This window comes from Toxotes jaculatrix, chromosome 8, assembly GCF_017976425.1.
Source record: "Toxotes jaculatrix isolate fToxJac2 chromosome 8, fToxJac2.pri, whole genome shotgun sequence".
Classification (NCBI taxonomy): domain Eukaryota; kingdom Metazoa; phylum Chordata; class Actinopteri; family Toxotidae; genus Toxotes; species Toxotes jaculatrix.
Genome location: NC_054401.1, coordinates 3856021 through 3863456, shown reverse-complemented (window position 1 = coordinate 3863456; position 7436 = coordinate 3856021).

Sequence of the window (7436 nt, the reverse complement as noted above, 5' to 3'; positions counted from 1 at the left end):
TGCTGCTCCTCTCAGAACAAACTCACCGTGAGCTTCTTTGGCAGAGGTGGAGCCAGAATATCACTGGACCTTCGCTTCTTTCTGCCTGAGCGACGAAACGAGCAGGTTCCTCTGTCAGCTGCTCCTCTCTTCACATAATACGATTCACTCAACGTCTCTCCCGCTTAAAATCACCACCGCCACCTCATCACTTCCTCCCAAAACACAAGAGCCCCCCCCCCTTCACCGCTCTCTGCCCAGTCCGACTCCACCTCCTGCCAGGAGGATGGAGGATGTCCTTACTAAAGGTTATTGCGCCATGTTTTCTGTGTCATTCAGTAGAAGACAAACCTACACTCTGATCCTCAGCAGCAGGGAGTGTGTTCACAGAGGACTTTACATTTAGGTTAGATCTAATACAGGGGCGTATGCTTCGGTGATATTAGCATTTTTGCAGAGCCGAGGGCGCTTTTATTCTCTCTGTGGAGGCTGTCTTTTAGGGATACTCAGGTTTTTGCCAAATTTCATCCCCCACTCTTTGTCCTGAGCACTTTCAAGTCATATAAATTTTCTTTATGAGATGGTTTCTACTTCCAAGACAGCCCAATAAAAGCAAACTAAAACAGGTGATGTATGTGGCCTTTGGCTTTTCAAAGGATCTTCAGCAGCTCTTAGTTGGAAATTGAACTGCTGTAAGTAATCCTTTTGTCTGCTGAGTTACCTTATGCTGGCGCTGCTGTTGCCGTGGAGAGAGGCAAATAACAGCCAGCTGCTCTGGAGTTGGAGCTTGGCAACTTCCAGCTGAGAATCTGTGCAATTGTATGAATGTGAAGCAGGCGGTCACTGGAAAACAACATGCACGCTCAGCAAAAGCCTTAGCTGGGTGAAATAAGGTTAATAAAACCTCACAGCTTCCCAGAGCAGAATCATGAAGGAAACCTTGTTCTCGGCTGAAGGTTTCTACCAATTATATCAGATTATCTGCCCTTGAATGTTGTGCTCTCTGAAAACTACTGTCCCAAATGTAGGAAAAACTGCCTTGGAGCAGTTACCGTGGCGTTCTAGTTAACTCAATGCAGACCTCAGATGTAATTTTTTTTTGTGTTGTATTTCTTTTTTGAGCCAATGAACCTGTCATATAAACGAAAAGGTCCATATGTGTGCGGAGAGTACAGAGAAAACCTCATTTTATTTGTTACAGTTTTAAACCTAAGGGGGAAGTCAGCAATTCCACAGCCTTCCGTTAGTGGGCAAAGTGGGAAAAAACACAGCTGGAGTCTGGTGAGAACAGCAGCAGCCAGGGATTGATTTCCTCCCCTCAGCACTTCAGATCTCCAACGATATTATTGGAATTGTGCACAACTGTGAAAGAAATGTCCCCTACTTTGATTGAAATGGATTTTTTTTTTCCCCCTGCCATTTTTTTTCCACACAAGCACAGATCTGCTGATAGTTTGTTTTCCTGTGAAGGAGCTCGTTCTGACAAAACGTTTCCAGTTTCAGGTTGGAGCAAAAGGTCAGAGAGCAGAGCACAGAGAGAGGTGATCCAGAGTACTGACAGAGAAAAAAGTGCTGGTCTTTTAAAGCAGCTCCGAAAGAATTAATCACATGAACCAGAGCTGATGAAAGGTTTTCTTCTAGAAGGACGAAAATGAACTTAACTTAATTGTCCCTCTTTATACATGTCTGTGGTCATGCAGCTGTATATGTGGATGCGACTGTGTACAGTACGTTTGCATTTTAAATATGCTACTGCTGTCACCTGCAGGGCAAACACAGCACTGCACGCCATCCTCACTGTGTCCTGATTTGTTTTTCTTCACCAGAAGAGTCAACATCATTAAAAATAGATGCGGCCGAAACAGAGCAAACAGCTTCTCCTCTGTCATGAATTATGTTTGCATGGATTTCTTCCCACAAATAACCTCCAATAGGCTGTTAATGACAGCTAAGAAAAAGTCAAGCAGAGCCTGCTGGGCTTCCAGAAAACCAATTAACAGCACAGAAAGGAGAAAGTGAAGCTTCGGCAGCGATTCCAAATGCAACAGCAGTGAGTTTTCGCGTCAGTTTAGGCACACGTAGGAATAAAGTGATTCTGACTGTGATCAGAATCGATCAGTATGATGGAAAAGGAAAATAGAGTCCAAGTGGAATTTGGTCAGAGTTATATTTTTTTTACTTCCAGCTGCTCCTCTTGTGTTACAGTACAGGTTTGTTTTACTGAACAGATCCAACATTTAAGTATCTGGGAACGACTGGATCTTAAGCAGACAGCTACTAGTACATCTGCTGCTGCTGCTGCTGCTGCTACTGATGATGATGATGATGAAACACATCTGAGTTCACCGTCCTGACAGAAACACCGGCACTTGACAGTGAAGTCAAAACAAAGCACTGTGTTGTTTAGCATGCAGATAACATTGCTATGAGTGGATAAGAAGAAAGTCTGTCAGACAGCAAGGCTCGGAAAACTTGCACCTGATTGTATCATATTGTTTTATCAAGTTTTATTATAAACTTTTATGTCCAGAATTCAAAACAAGTTCTGACTGTTCTTCCGCTTGAATGAAAAGCAGATTAGGGATATCAGCTCATCTTCTTCGGACCTTTGCCTCCCAATTAAACAGTGTTTTGATGATGAAATAATCGTTTCCTTTTGAAATGTTGATTGATGTATGTAAGATTGCAGGAATGGAACCTTTGACTTTCTCAAACACGTTTGCTCAGTGATCTGCTGTTACATTAGACAGATAAGCCAAATAATTAAGACGCAAAGCTTCACCAAGACACTTTTTTTCATTCATTGCCTCCTTTCAACAACCGATACCAATTACGTTTGAGTTCAAAAGGGGATTATGATCATGTTGTTGGACTTCAAAGACTGACGTCAGTCTGTCCTCAGGGGATTAGTGAGCAAACCCACCAGCTTTCAGCAATGAATAAACAAACATTTTCCACGTCCTCTCCTGCCAAACATCTTGCTTGGCTATAAAAATAACATCTTTTACAAAGATGCTGAAACAGCTTCTGCTCACCTACCAGGAAAAAAGCTGTTCCAAAGAAGTAGGATTTGAACACAAATCCCAAAATTGGGTACAGCATCTCCAAGGTTATTTTACAATGTGAAAATCAGTTTCAGTGCCCCTAAATCCCAAAGGTTTAATACAGAATCCCAAAATCTGGTGTAGCATCCCAAAATGTAAGTTATAATTCTTGGACATAACCACTTAAACTGCAACCTTGGTCCCCCCCCCCCGAAAATCTGTTTTTGGGGGGGGGGGCGGCAAAAAATCTGTTTTCGGCTCACAGTGGTAAATGTGTTATGGTGTCCCAGATCTTTAAAGTTTGGTATGGCTTCCCTAAAATGTTCCAAGAATATATAATTAGCAAATTTGTTTGCAGCAGTACACCCTAGAAAAGCGTTATGACTCTTCACTAATTTATTATAGTGCCCCAGAAACTTTTTATAATTCAAAGCACTTCCGCAGAGCTCAAAACCTCAAAGTCTCATCCTATCTTCTCAGCTGCTGACATTTCAGTTCTATTAACCACTGAAAAAGCGTTACAGTCCTTAGTTTGTTAGGAGGCCCCCTGGTGGCTGAGGGGCCCAAAGCAGCTGCTTAATTTGCATCGGCATTGGTACGTGTCTGTCACCTGCAGATTACATGACAGTTTGTTTATTGATGACGAGTCTCCACTACTGTCCAGAGGTCAAAGGCTAAACACACAGAAAGAAAACAAGCTGTAACATCAGCGTAAACTACATCTTAGAGACCCGACATCTCATCTGTTCACAGTAAATTCCCCTTACGCTGCTTCCTGTCCACACAGCGGTCCCCCAGGAAGCCTATTCCCCCTTCCTGACACATTTTTCCTCCATTACATGTCCTGTATGTATACAGCAGTGTGTTGCTTGGGACAGCACAACGATGAACAGCATGCGGAGAATGCAAACAAACCATTAATCTCCTCCTGCCGAGCAGAAAAACAACCCACACTGCGAGCATTTCCTAAATACTTTCTCCTGCTTATTTAGGCTGCGATGTTGAGGCTGTGAGGATGATGCAAATGATAAGGCCACAGCGTATTTGCTTTAAAAAGTAACCGCAAACAAAACAGTTTATTAATATTTTACTGTGAGGAACAGAGAGAGACAGAGAGGATGTCTGCAGTCTGAATGTTAACTGGTTTAAAACAACCCCACGAGTATGAATAAATAAGTAGAAATAGCAGCAGCCCTCTGTCTCGCTCACTCTCCATTACTGTCACAGTTGTAGCTTTTATTACTGGACTGTAAAAGCACCTGTGCTGCCAAAGCGTATAGAAGAGAAAATAAAGAATAAGTGAGGGAAGAGAGAAACATCTAGTTGTAACAGTACAAAAACATCCTATGAATAATTATGATTATGCTACAGGAAAATTACACAGAAGCCTTACAGTATGGAATAATGTCCTGTACATGTGTTCTGTTTCTTCTAAATACATCAGATCTCTCTGAAACTGACCAACACACACATGATGCGCAATCAGATGTGATTGTGTTGGTAATTGGAGAGGAGTTTTGTGTGGCTCCATGGCACAACATGGTTGATTGTGTTTGAATAGCCGCTGATTGATTGTAGCCGCGTTGCAGCCAAGCCGTGTGCACTGTGTCCCAAAAACAAAACATGTCCTAAAAATTGGTTCCCAGAAATATAGAGTTATACACTTCTACTCTCGACACAGTCGCAGTGCTGCTTGGGCTGTAAATTTAACCCAAACGCTGGACTGAAATGACTCTTTTGAAGAGTAAGAGGAGGGCATTGTTGTTCCGGCAATTAGCCGACAGCAGAAGCAGTCACAGAGCTGGACTGAGAGTGGGCATGCCAGGACGGACACCGGTGCTGATTCCAGAACATCGGAATCAGACTTTGTTTGGTTCAGTGTAAACAAACATATCCAGCATAATGAGGGGTCTTCTCGACAGAAACATAGCAGGATATCTGTTTAAGCTACAGTCTTCACCAGTTAACCAGTCGCTTGAGCCCATAACGTGAGACATTTACTGGTTCTGTATCAGATAAAAATCAACTTGTTTCAAGAATTTTCAAGAAATACGTTGACATTTTCTTGAATCTGCTGTTTTATTCAACATAGAGACACTGATTTCACGAAACTTCCTGACACACAAAGAACAATAATCTGATCCGGACTGGCAGCTCAGTCTTAGAGACTTCAACCTGTCGAAATATTATGTACCCCAACTTTTTAAAAAGTTTACAATTCTTCAACCCCTTTGATTAAAATAGTCATAACCATGTTCTGCTTTGAAAGATATTTCTTTAGATTTTACAACCAGAAAGATAGAATGAGAATAAGAGACCAAACCAGACTTACAGAGGTAGATGTGTAAAGGTTTTTTGCCTTACAATGCCTTGATTTTTTTTCTGCATAAAGAAGCTAATATAGAAGAGACAGAATCTGTGTGAAAACTGATTCCCAAAAAGACCAAAACAGGGAGACATGATGAATTGGGGTCATGAACCCAGTAATGACATAATGAAACATTGCCTGTGGAGTTTCTGATCGCCAGCAGCTCTTCAGGGCACCGTTTTCATGAGCAGCTCCCTGTTTTGTTTGTATCGTGCACACATGAGAACTGCATGTGAACACAAGAACATGCAGGCAGCGTGATACGCAGTCTGCTGATCGACAGTTGGTGGCGGTAACACTCATTGCAGATGTGAAATGTGGAAGGAAATTGAATTCAACACACTTGTCAAGCCTCAAGGATACTGACAATGCATTTTGGTGAGAAACACTGAATGAAGGAAAAGCAGAAGCTGTCTTCACACTAAATTTTGCAAGCTTATATTCTTCTTCTTTTTTTTAAAATATCTTACAAAAAAATGATTTAATGTGTATTAAGTGTCCTTTATGAGCTACAGTCCCAGGACTTTATGTTCTTTCTTTGTGCACTTTAAATTGACAGGGGTGATGTTTTTATTATGTGCCACTCTAATTGTAGGTGGAGTTGTCTTTTTTTTGGTCTGTATTTAATAAAAACTTTTCTTAGTTAGCAAATTTAAGTGTGTGGACAACGTCTCTTTTTACATTGTTGCTGTCTTTTGTCCTGCACCCAGGGTGTGGATGTGGGATCCACATTTTTCAGCACTAAATGTAAACACACATTTGTTTCTTTACCAGAAAACTCCAGGGTACCTTTAATGCAGTAAACTAATGAAAATTTAGCATCTATAAACTCAGTGAAGTCAGTGGGGGGGGGGGCTTTCCCACCAGTCAAGCCGAGTTAGTCAGTGGTGATAAAGGCCTAGATGTGTGTTTTTCAGACAGAGGCGACCTCTCTCTGGACCTGGAGCTGGATTCCTGAGGAGCTGACTGGACGGGACAGTGAGCTGAGTCACAGTTTGGGGCAATGCTCCAGAGAAATGGAGTATGTCAAGGAAGCAGTGAAATGACAGCTGAAGGCAGTAAATAGCAGTTTTAAAATCTGATGGTTAAATCAGATGGGCTAGAGGAGTGGGAGCGCCAGAAACTGATCCTCAGCTGACAGGGCTGACAGCACAGGAAGCATGCATAAACACGTTAAGAACATGCATATGAAAAGTAATCTTTCTGCATGAACTTATTCTGAGCTTTTAAACTTCTACTTGTGTGAAGAAAAAATCCAATTTGAAGGCTGAACATGAGACTAAATCACTGCGACATGACACAACAGATGTTTTTTGCCGGAGTGGGACATGGAAGGATTGGGTCACTGGTTTGAATCCAGCGCCCAGCTGCTCCAGTAGATACTGGCTGGCCACAAGTGCTGGGGAACTCCCAGTTGTTGTTAGTATTAAGTATGTGAATAAAAATCAAGTTGCTTGTGAAGAAAAAAGAAAAAAACAGCATGCAAGCTCCATAAACCTGCTTCCTGGATGCTTAAAGGTGAAGAAACGCAGAAAAGGCATCATTTATCCTTCTAATAGAGCTGCAGGGAAAAGGAGAAAAGTTACAAACCATATGTCTCTGTTGTAGTAATGGCAACACAAACCCTTTAATTCCAACAAAGGATGTATTTACTCAATGCAGTGCAACAAAGTCTTCAGCTCTGGCTCCGAGCAAATTGGAATGTGGCCAGCTCCTCTTGAAAAGCGAGTTTCACATGATTGACCCTGTAATAGAACAAGACAGCCATAAAGAGCTCCCCTGCACCCTCAGATGAGATCTGTTTCTGTGCTGTTGTGGAGAAATCTCATGTCTCCAATTTTGATGATTTGTAAGTTTTATTCTGAAGGGATAATTTAACATTTATGTCTATTTTTGGGCCCAGAAATGTCGGAAGATTTGTCAGCATAAAAGTCAGACTGGGTTTGATTATCCAACCTCCAGCAAAGCTAATCTTTTTTGATTGTTTGTTGTTTGTTTCGCTGATACAAGGTTTTCATTTGACAGCAGAGACATGCCCCTTGCTT